Source organism: Mobula hypostoma, chromosome 15 (genome assembly GCF_963921235.1).
Source record: "Mobula hypostoma chromosome 15, sMobHyp1.1, whole genome shotgun sequence".
Classification (NCBI taxonomy): Eukaryota; Metazoa; Chordata; class Chondrichthyes; order Myliobatiformes; family Myliobatidae; genus Mobula; species Mobula hypostoma.
In genome coordinates, this window is record NC_086111.1 from 52879963 (window position 1) to 52892115 (window position 12153).

Sequence of the window (12153 nt, forward strand, 5' to 3'; positions counted from 1 at the left end):
GCGGGCTGCAAGCTCGAGAAGGTAGTGATATAAAAATAATCGGAAACTGTGCTGCCTTATCCCATGTTATTGTTATATTACATTGAGTGAAATAAATAGCCATCCAAAAACGCATTCAGCAAAGACACAGAAGTGAACTGATTAAGTAAAAACAATTTTGAAAAAAGAACGAGGTCAGAATGCAAGCATGGAAATGGGAATGTGAATGTCGCTTTAAATTTCCAGGCTGGATGCTATGGTTCTAGCCAATTGTAGGGAAGGTGTAGAATGCTGGGAATGCTGGGAATGTTAAATCAAGCCTGGCTGGGATAAGCTGAATGGTGAAAGGCTGAGGAGGGATTCCAGAGGTAAAAAAAATCTCTGAAGAACCGGCTCTTATTTTATGCCTTTTTTAAAAAGCCCTTTCCCTTCCATCCTTCCTCCTTTCGGAAAGGATCATCTGCATAAAGAGATCATTGCGGCTGCTGCCGGGTTTCGATTAACCAGCAGCAGAGTGGTGCTGTGACAGAGACGAACTAAAGGGTTTCACATTTGTAATTTGGCATGTAGTGTGTGAAGAGAGAGATGTAATGATTGGAGGTGAGCGACCGGCTTTAATTATTGCAGCTCGGAAGCGAGACGCCGTCTGTAAATCAAAGCTACGGGAACGTGATATTTTGCTAGTCTGTCATATATAGTACGATTAAGTGCGTAATTTTCTTCAACCGAAGGCCTCAGAATGTATTTTATATGTGATATACTGTGGATTGGTCATCCTAGTCATACAGCAAACGCTCATTGACAGAATAAATGGTTTGAAATGACAGTGGTTTAACATGTATTGGGGATCGATGTCACTGTTTTATTTTGATTTTTGAAGCAAAATCGAGCGTTGTTTAAAGTATCTGCAAGGTTTAATCAACGTATTGATTGCTAGGCGGTTTCCTGGGCACAGCCCTTCCCATCTGCCATGGTGTTTGATGGGTGCGCGGAATCTGCTGCCTCCACCTAACCTAGTACCGGAGATGGTGGAATATGTTTCGATTGACGTTTCACAGTCCATCCAGCAATTTAAACATTCACAATTCTAGTTTATGTTGACCAGTCGGCGAGGCTGGGGGTCGGTCGATGTCAAGTTTGGCAGCAATTTCGGTTTTGGGCGAATATCCCCCCATTCCCAAACTCCTTTTTTTTATATTAAAAAGCCGTACACATTGACGTTAACCTGTTCAAGGCTTTTTAGTATCAATTATGAACTGTCATTTACATATTGGGTAATCGATGAAAAACACATCGTTTTTAATGTACCTTTGCGTTTATGGAGTGATAAAGCAAAACATATGGATCTTCGGTTTTTTACGAAACAGTTGTGGTTTGACATTTTTGTTGTGAATAATAATTTCAATACAGTAAATTCTATTATTAGTTTCCGGGCATGTGAATATCTTGTGATACCACAAGAATGGCTGGCAGTCATCGGGAGCCATGAGCATTACATTATTCATGAGAATCTCCCATATTGATCATACACAAATAATTCTGACAAATTTATTTTAAATTTTTAAATAACCTCCTGGTACTGATTCATAATAATATGTTTCTCCCATAAGGTCTGATACATTGTGGATTTGAGAAGCCCCTGCCATCAACATTCAACAAGCAATCAAGTGCTGATTGATACCCAAAATATCTGTAAGTTATTTATATTGTGTGATTTTTTTAAATTAGTTGTTTATATTTCCCATCGGGTGTGAATCTGTTCTGGATGAGAGGATTAAAGAATCCTTTTTTAAAAATAGATCTTGGAGTTCAAATGTGAGACTGAGTAATTCCTTTTCAAATTCATGATTTGAAGCCCAAATTATAAACATCACTACAAGTTTGTGACAATTGTCAGCCCAGCTTAGAATTTAAGATACTGGAATGGCAGAATTGGAAGGATCTGCTATTAGGTAGTGGGGTCGAGGATTCTGTATTGTGTGTCTGGGAAATTTTATCTTTAACCAGATAGCAAGTGAAGAAGTGGAAAACATCAAACATCTTACCAATGCTATTCTAAATCTTGACAAGCTCAAAATGAACTTGGAAATATTTGCGTAAAATTCAGTAGCAGTTCCTTGTATATCTGTAACCAAGGCAACATTGTGTGTACTTCCTTCACAACCTAGTATATTGTTCCTGAAAATTGTAATGGTGAGTTCTCAACCTTCTGTTTTATTTTCAATCTAAATGCAACAAAGGGAAAATAGTATATTTCAAGAAAGTTAGAGGAAACAACCCTGAAAGGTAATATTATTTTTGACTCGTTCTAACTCATAAAAACAGTAATAATTACAACTGTAAAGATTTATCACATGATAGATTTAGTTATGTTACCCACATAAAATTGCTAAATAGTTGCGGATGAATACAGATGGTGTTTATCACACTGAATCATGTAGATTTGTACTTGCGAGTTTTTTTATTACCACTGCCAAGTGAATTGGCGTGTGTTGTCCATGAGATGCTGAAAGAAAGCTAAATGCAATTAACAAAGCATAAGGAAAGATCCTTAAAGGTGATTCATCCTTTGCTGATTACAAAGTGGTATCGATGAAAGCTGAGGAGATTCTGTTTCCTTCTCTTGGGGAAATAATGCGTATTGGAAGGGCACTTATAAGAGTGATAAGAAAGAACAGACAAAGTCACAAACCTAAATAGGAACCCATAATGTACTTCATTAGGATTGGTTTGCGTTTTATATTTTTAACATGAGTTATCGTGTCAGTGAGTTATTTCCCGACTTTTATTTTTTAAACCCACCTTCTACTAGTCAACTTCCCAACACTCATCTCATTCAGATGAGCATGTATTTAAAAAAAGCAAGATTTCCTGGATTGCTTGTTAAGTAAAAGCTCAAACTAATTTTATACTAAGCCATGAAGGTAAAGCTCTAGGGTTCATCGTGGATTCCCTGTGCAAATTTGATTAATCTCAGCTGTGTTCTTTTTGAAGACAGTTACTTGAGGTTGTGAATGAATACTTTTCACTCCACTTCTGTGGGTTATGTGGTGGGATGAGGCTAATGTGGGATCACAGAATTTGCCACATTAGATGCTTGATGGGGTGGCTGGATGAGTAGTTCAGGAAGTGGTACATTCCCTTTGCTGTTTCTATTGGTTTTACTTGTGCTTCTGACAAAGAAACTACTTTCTTAGTATCATTTCCTATGCTTGTTCCTTTATTTTCAAGCTGTGAAGGGCCAGGAATTTTCATGCATTGCTGGTGGTGTTGAATCTTATTTCAATGAAGCATTGTGAATCTCCTTGAATCATTTAATCTGTTCTAGTTCGTTCTACCTGTAATGTAGTTTAGGGTTAATGCTTATATTGGGAGTCTGGTGTAAGGCATTCCAATGATGTGGTCTATCTTTTGGAGGCAGTCCAATGTAATTAAACCTGTAATTTGAGGATGTTGGTCTAGGAGAGTACACGGAGGTTGGCTTTCTTACCCAGCCAGAAAATTTGGCAGAATGAGAAATAATGGTACTTTTCCAGAGTTTTGAGATGCTGCTGTAGGTAGTACATCTTTTAACAGTATGTCGGAAGGTGGGCCTCACTGCTACGTTGTGGACTATGAGCTTTCGGATAGGTTTCAGTTCTTGAACTTATAAACTTTGTTCCGCTCAGATGGGCAAAGGCTGTACCAATGAATGAAATGATGATAAATTTCATCAGTGTCTCCTTTCACAGTGAGAAATATGAAATATGGAGAAGTTATTTTTTCAATGATGGAGGTGGTGTTCTGCATAGGGGCAAACCGAGAGGTGATCTTTATTTTATAGGTATTATCTTTGTTTTACAATTCCATATCCGATTTTGAATCAACCTCATTTCTAGAGAGAAAGTAATATGGGTTAACAGTTTCCCGTTTTATCCTCTGCTGTAGCAGGAAAATTATTGGGGATGAGATGCAGTAATGCAATAGGAATGATTAAGAAAATCATTGAAGTGATGATACAGTCTTGCTTCCTTCCATTTTGTAGTTGGATTGGCTCTATTATGGGCCAGCTAGTTAGATTGTGGCTTGCATGTCATCATACAATAGCGACAAATTTCTCAAGGGCAGCCAATGTTAAGAAAGTTTCTCTAAAGTAAATCTTGCTTAACACAAAGACTTTTGTAAAGTCAAAATAGACCATGAATAGTGGTTGATCGCCAAAGCACATCACCAGAGGATCTTGCAGATGTCAATGGAGAGCATTCTGATTGGTTGCATTACAGCCTGGTGTGGAGGCTCCAATGCACAGCATCGCAAGAGGCTGTAGAGGGTTATAAGACCCAGTCAGCTCCATCATGGGTGCAACATTACCTATCTTTTGAGGACATCTTAAAGAAGTAGGTTTTCAAAGCTTTCAGAGAGATTTAGGCCAGTTAGAAGAGTGGGCTGAAAGATGACAGATGGAGTTTAGTGCTGATAAATGTGAGATGCTACATTTTGGTAGGACTAATCAAAATAGGACATACATGGTAAATGGTAGGGCATTGAAGAATGCAGTAGAATAGAGGGATCTAGGAATAATGGTGCATAATTGCCTGAAGGTGGAATCTCATGTGGATGGGGTGGTGAAGAAAGCTTTTGGTATGCTGGCCTTTATAAATGAGAGGATTGAGTGTAGGAGTTGGGATGTAATGTTAAAATTGTACAAGGCATTGGTAAGGCCAAATTTGGAGTAACTACAACACTATCCTTAAATGTCTTTGATTCTAATCCACTGCAAATGACAGACATCCTACCTCTCCTGGAAGTTTTGTGCTATAGGGGAACACGACCAAGGTCTAGTCCTGACGAAGGGTCTCGGCCTGAAACGTCGACTGTGCTTCTTCCTATGGATGCTGTTTGGCCTGCTGCGTTCCACCAGCATTTTGTGTGTATTGCTTGAATTTCCAGCATCTGCAGATTTCCTCGTGTTTGCGTTTTTAGACTATGGAAGCAGCTCAAAGAATGAACATCAAACATCCCCGCGCACAAAAAAAAACAAGTTGTGCACACAGCATGAAAAAAAGCGAAAATCTCGGAATGTAAAACACAAATTCGAAAAAGTCCAGGCATATTCAGTTCAGCTCAGTGCTCGTCATCAGCAGGCTGTCCTGATTCAAAATACCCAAAGTAGCAACCTTAAAAAAAAAAGAGCCACCAGAAAGGCATCATAACGTGATCTACAGAGTCCAATCCAAATACTGCATCGATTAAACCTTGTCCAAGACCCAGGAATCTGGCACCATCCTCGAACAGCATTGAGGGGGGAGAGAGAAGCCATTCGAATGCAGGAACCTTTCTTTGGGTGCAGCGAGTGATTGACTGTCGTACGCAGACACCTTTCTCTGGCAGCAGCAACTAAGAGGCTCGTGGACGGCTTTGAACGCTCATTCTCTTTCCGCAGTTGCCACAGTGATTTCAATCTTCCTCAGTGCTGAGATTGGTGAGAAATGGAGTTGAGCATGGGCTTAAGCCCCATCTCCAGGCTTCTTGGCCGCACGCTTTGCTCAAAACACCCTGGAGACATCAAAGACAAACCACCAAAATGTGAATCACAGGCTCCTACAGTAGCAGAACCGCATTTGAAAGAAAAAGGTGTGAAAGAAAGAGTTTCATGAAACGCCTGGAGGATGTTGCCCCTGGTCGTGTTGTTCGCTGGCACCATCTTCATGGTCATAGTGTCTTGTGTAAATGACCAATACAGGCAATGGTGATGCTCACTTCTAGGAACTTGCAACTCTCAACTTCAGCAGCAATGATGAAGGGAGGAGCATTTGCACTGCTTTCCCCACCCCCAGCTTCCTGAAGTTAATGACCAGTTTTTGTGTTTGCTGACAAATAGGGAAAGGTTGTTATCACGACACCATGTTTCTAAGCTCCCTATCTCCTCCCTGTACTCTGACTCATTGTTGTTTTTGATGCAGCCCACTATGGTGGTATCATCTGCAAACACATAGATTGAGTTAGAGCAGAAAAATAGTTTATGGTTGCTATTAAAGTAGCAGATATGAAGTCAAGTGATAGTAACAAGAAAAAAACTTGTAGAAACAAAGGTCAATCATTCTGGGAAGGTATAGAATACAAAAAGCAAACTAATATAAAACACTGAAAGAAAAAATATAAAATGTGAAAATATTCAGTAGATCAACCAGAATCATGGGGGGGAAGAGAGGAAGTTATCATTTTACGAATAAACTCTCCTTGGGCTTCCAGCTGGGTACAGGTAGTTGACTATAACTAACATTATGGTGACAAACTCCACCATCTTCTTCAGGGATGATGCCCAGGCATGTCTAGTACGGTGGTATTTAAACCCCTGTCATCCATCCCTCCTGATTGGTTAGTTCTTATCCAATCAGGTTTCTGCTTTCCCACCTTGTTTACAATTGAATTCCAATTTCTAGAGTGAGACCTTGTTCAGATTCTTTTCTTCTAGTTTTATTTCAATGGCTTCCTTTACCATGTGGTCCCAAAACCCATCTACACAGCACAATAGTTTTGTGCTGTCGAAGTCAATCCTATGGCCATTGTGAATGCAATGTTCTGCTACTGCTTATTTCTCTAGGTAACCCGAATGGATGCAATTCCTGGGTACCTTGATGCAGGTTTCCACCGTGTGTCCTTTCTGGCTGATATGCACTGCTTCGCATTCACAGGGAATCCTGTAAACTCCAGCCGACCTGAGTCCCAGGTCATCTTTGAACGTGTAAGCTGCGATTTGCCTGAGCATCGTCCCCAATGGAAACAAAGGTTATAATCGATACCTGTACCCGTCTGGAAGCCCGAGAAGAGTTTATTCGTCACGTACGCTGGGAAAGCACTAGATCATTTTTCAGTTATCATTTTAGGTCACTGACCTATCAGCAGCATGTCATAAAACAAGTGTGTTTTACATTGCAGAGAAGGGAGAGAGGTGGAGTGATAAAGTCTGTGACGTGGTGGAGATTGTAGTGTTATGTGCGGACCAGGAGTGGGTGGTGAAGACTTGCTAATTGCTGTTGATCTCTCTGGAGAGGATGTAAATAGGAGATTAATGAGGAGAGAAAACAAAAATAAAACTGAAACTGAGATTAAAAACGTTAAAAAAACCTGAGTTAATATTACAGGTTGATGATTAGGCAAAACTGACTGTTTCTGACATTAACTTGAAAGGCAGGTTATTTGAACTTGCTGAATTCATTGAGCTCTGAGGGCTGTAATTAGCTGTACTATCCACAACTCTCCCAACCTTTGTGTATCTGCAAATTTACTGACCCACCCTTGCACTTCCTCATTTAAATTTCTAAAAATCACAATGAGCGAGGGGTCCTAGAGCAGATCCCTGTGGAATACCACTAACCACTGACTTTTAGGTAGAATACACTCGATCTATACCCTCTGCTTTCTCTGGGCAATCCAGTTCTGAATCTACACATGCGGAAACATATAAAGTGCCTCATCAAAATCCATATCCACCACACCCACTGCTCTACTTTCATCACTATGCTTTGTCACATCTTCAAAGAATTCAATCAAGCTTGTGAGGTATGACCTACCCTCAAAGTCATGTTGACTATCCGAAATCAGACAATGTTGGACCATTGTTGCTTTTCAAGCATGTTATGCTATGACTGAGCAGTGAGAAGGGCAAAGACAGAGAGGTCAACGTGGGATGGAGAATGGAAGTGACAAGCATCTAGAAGCTCATTGTCATCCTTGAGGACTGAATGGAGATGTTCTGCAGAACTATCAAGCAGCATGCTTGAGGTTTCCTGATGTAGAGGAATTGCAAAGGAATTGTTCAGCACTTAATAGAAGGCCTCTGTAGTGGTGAGAGGAGCAACTTTTGCATCTTCTATAGTTGTGCCAGAAAGGAAATGGGTGTTGATAAAACTGAAAAAGTGAATCAGGGAATGGTCCCTTTAGAAATTTGACAGAGGTGGATAAGATGTTTTTGGGGAAAGCATCTCTAAAGAACAGATACAGATATCTGGAGTCAGAAAATAGGAGAATGAAATTATTTTAGGAGTTTTATGTTCATTTCTTGGTCTCATCAGCACATGAGCACGTTTTTTTTTCTTGAGGGGGAAGGAGCATCTACTGCAGTAGTTCCAGAGTAAAGAGATTTCTGATATGTAGCTAAAATGGAGAAGCTGAGGATTTTCTCTCCTTGCAGGGGGAAAGAAAAGCAAAAAGGAGATTTGACAGGGTTGTTTAAAAATGATGAATGGTTCAGAGGATTTTGACTTGCTGTTTCTTATTGGCTGAAGAGTTTATGGCCAACAGGTACAGATTTAAACTGATTTGCAAAAATAAACACAAATGACATATGGAAAATCTCTTAGCAAGTGTTGAGGTCATGAAACGCTGTCTGACGAGTTGGGGGGTACAGTTTCAATAGTAATTTTGTTCAAGGGAATTGAATTAAAGGGGAAAAAATGCAAGGGTGAGGTTTTTAAATAAAAGAACTAATTATTGATGTAGATATCTGCAAAAATATTGAATACAGCAGGAGAAGTTTTTTTTAAATTGCTGAAATATTTAAAACTTAACCTTGGTGTCATGCCGATGGAGTGAACAGTGGTTTCAGCAGTGACAATAGCTTTGGTGATTATTGACAATTTTGAAAACAAATTACAGTTCATTTTTTACTTGTATGTCTCTCTATGATCTTCACAAAAACTGATGTGATTAGGGATCTTCCATGGCTAATTATGCATGAATTCTAGTTTTTGGTTGCAGAGATAATCAAATCTTGAGTGAAATTTAAGGAATGATATCAAGTCTCTTTTTGGCTTTTGTCCATGTGTTAGACATGGCTTCTAAATGGTTTGGAACCTGATCTGAAGAGGTGCTACTGGAATTTTTTTCTTCATCTGGTTAATGGATTTTCACAACCAGCGTTAAGAATTTGAAAAGTGTTTTTATGAAAGTCAGTAACCAAAATTGGTTACTAATGAATGATAATAAGTTGTATGGCTAAGACAAAATTTGTATTACTCTAACTTTGAAACTCCTCATGGAAATACAAATGCTTTTTAAAAAAAATGATTAATTTAATTACTTTCAAACAACTCTGCTATTCCGTGGAACAGCATTTGCATTTTCAGTGAAAGGTGGCAAAGGTTAAATAGGACGAGGACAGATGTTTAAGCACATGTGTATACTCTTAATTGTAATTTGCTTATGTGTGCGATGTAGGAGTTGAATTATCCTGCACCTGTACAGAAGAAAAAGAATCGAGAGTTTAGTTGTTTAATTGCCGTTTCAATACAATGTTGATTTGATTCTTATTTTAAAAAAAGAAATTGAAGGCAGAAAAAGAAATTTGGCCATTTGAGGTAGCTCTGCCATTCAACAAGATCATGGCTATTCTACCTCTGTAGAGTGCTCTTATTTTTTCCTGCTCTATTCTTGTTTCTTCTAATATCCATATATTTTAGTCTCAAAATAAATTGCTTAACAAGTAATCAATGGCTGTGCTTCCACAGCCTGCTGTGAAAAAGAATTACAAAAAATTCACCGCCCTTTTATTGAAGTAGTTCTTTCTCCTTTCAGTTTTTACATCTTATTTTGAGCTTCTTGTTCTAAACCTTTGGTCGGCAAAATTTCTTCACCAGAGTCAATGCTACTGAGCACTTTTAATAATACTTTATTTTGACAGGGTTACCTTTCATTCCTCTTGAACTTACGGGAATAGAGGATTGGTATTCTTGACCTAATCATGAAACAGTCCTTGTCATCCCAGTAACTTGCCTGATGCATTTTGCTGCGATTCCTTTATGGCAAGAACATGCTTTTTGGTGAGAAGACCAATGTTTTCATAGTATTTCAGGTGTAGTCTCACCAAGGCATTTTATAATTGGTGACCTTTCAACATTTTCTTGTATTGAATTGAACAGCCCTTTCACTGGTCTGTGATATCTATAATATGTATAGTTTTAAACCATTGTAAAATCCAATAATATTTGAATTCTTTTGGTAAACTCCAACTTTATAAAAAGCTTTCATATAGTCATAAGATAGCTAATACTACACTATTTCTCAATTGACTTGTTTCTACTGCTCGCCCTCTTGCTCATTTAAAATATTTTAAATAGAGATAACCCTCGTATTATGGCTATACAGCTAATGGAATATCGCCTTCACAGAATTTGCAAACTAGTGTGTGAAAAATTTGATTTGGTATAAAATTCACCCAGTGCATTAATGATAGAAAAATAATTAAATAAAGTCAAGGTGAATTTTTTTGTTGCCTTTTGTTTGTAGGCAAGTTCATTGTGATATTCCTTTTTTTAAGGGAAACACCATTCTTATAATGTGGATATGGTCTAAACAGCGACTCAGCAGTGAGGTGATTTATAATTGGCTATACATCCTGTAAGTGTCAATGTGGCAGACTAGGAGATGTTTAAGTCAAGCTAAATAGTTGAACATAGATGGAATCTGCCAAGGACTGTTTCAATTGTAGAGTGAAACAAGCTTCAGTACTTTGCTGAAATAAGGTCAGAATTTTAGATTTTAAGTAGAAATGCAGTCCACATTTTGCTAAACAAGCATAATAACCTGTTGGTTCATTCTTAAACCTAAAATGTTAACTATTAATATTTTGAAAATAAAATTTCCAGTCACTTGCTTGAAAAGATTTGGCTTAATGTTTTTTGTCTGTTTTAGCTCCTTAGCTTCTCTTGAAATCAAATATGAATGCGAATTCCTTTCAAAATCAATTTTATTATTACTGCAGCAGCATCGGGTTTTATTTTATTACCACTGTTATATGATGTGAAATTTGTTGTTTTGCTGCAGCAGTACAGAGCAAAGACATAAAATGACTAAATTACAAAATTAGTGTTTTTAAAAAAGAAGGGAAAAATGAGGTTCAACAAGTTTAATTGCCATTCAACCATACACATGTACATAGCTGTATGAAACAGGGTTCTTCTGGGATCAAGGTGCAAAGTACAGTACATACACTGCTACAGCACAGAGTTACAATAGCACATGTAGTCACAAAAAAATATTAGCACAAGTCCCTGAGTAGCATGGCCTGAAGATTGATGGTGCATGGGATGTTGTCCTGGAGCCATGTTTCCGCAAGAGCAAGTATGCAGCAGTTCCTCATCTCACACTGGTTCAGCAGACGAAAGCAAATCAGTTTGTCAGTCACAGGCAATCTAGCTAATCCTCCAAGGAGCAAACACTGAAGAGCAGCACCAATTGGAGTGGTCAGCCCCCAACCCAGTATGGATTCCAGCACGCCCACTGCACCTCTGTTCTCTCCCACACCACCTCTGTTATTTCCTCCCCTCTGTTTATGGACCAATCAGAAATCTGATGGCAGAAGGGAAGAAGTTCTTTCTGAATCAGTGAGTGTGGGTCCACAGGCTTGTGCACCACTTACCTGATGGAAGTAACTTGAAGAGGCTATGTCCTCGATATTGATGGTTGCTGCCTTCTTGAGGTATTGCCTTTTGATGTCTTCAATGACAAATCAAATATTTATAATGCCAGTATCAGAAATTTTAATTCCTTATGACAGTTTCTGCTTATCTTTTAGTTCGTTTTTGCGATTAAATATTTATGATTTTCCTCTTTTTTTCTGGAATGTCTGTCTATAAAATAGAGGTCTTTTAAGTAGTAGATAAAACAAATTGGTTAGGAAGTTTATGTAGTGATCCACTAAGTTCTGTCAAAATAGGACTAATGCTAAAAATCTGTCAGATTGGTAGCTACTTCTTTCACACACATTCTCATTTTAATTTTTGATATTTCTGTGCATTGTCACCTTTCAAAGTTACACTCTCCTACATTGAAAGGCTCGAGTAAAACATCAAATGATCGAGATTGAGTTATTTAGTGGATGAACGCATAGTGCATTTGCCTTTCGGAATCTTGATTTTTCCCTTCAGCAACTCAATTTTAAAAATTCTTATTCTTGAATTAAGATTCCAACATGGAGTAGCTCTAATGCTAGACATTTTCTCTCCTCTGATTAAGTGCCAGTTAATTAAAATTAGAGCAAGAAAGAATCATTTCCCTTTGACATCCAGTGACACCACCATTGTTGAATCTTCTCACCATCTACATCCTTGATATCACTAACTGGAAACATTACTGAGTCAATTACATAATAATACTATAATAGCAGGTCGGCTGAAAGCCTTTCTACCATCTGCA

The 12153-nt window shown here is 38.3% G+C and overlaps 1 protein-coding gene across 3 annotated transcripts in view; it reads left to right on the forward strand.

Annotated features, from left to right (window-relative positions):
• Window positions 1-310: 310 nt before the first annotated feature.
• The window catches only part of LOC134356860 (ERC protein 2), an 878083-nt gene continuing 866240 nt past the window's right edge, over window positions 311-12153 (forward strand). For all 3 annotated transcript variants that reach the window (XM_063068069.1, XM_063068071.1, XM_063068070.1), the window contains exons 1-2: window positions 311-579; window positions 1590-1671. The gene's annotated coding sequence lies outside the window, so the exon portion shown is untranslated. The remainder of the gene's footprint in view (window positions 580-1589; window positions 1672-12153) is intronic.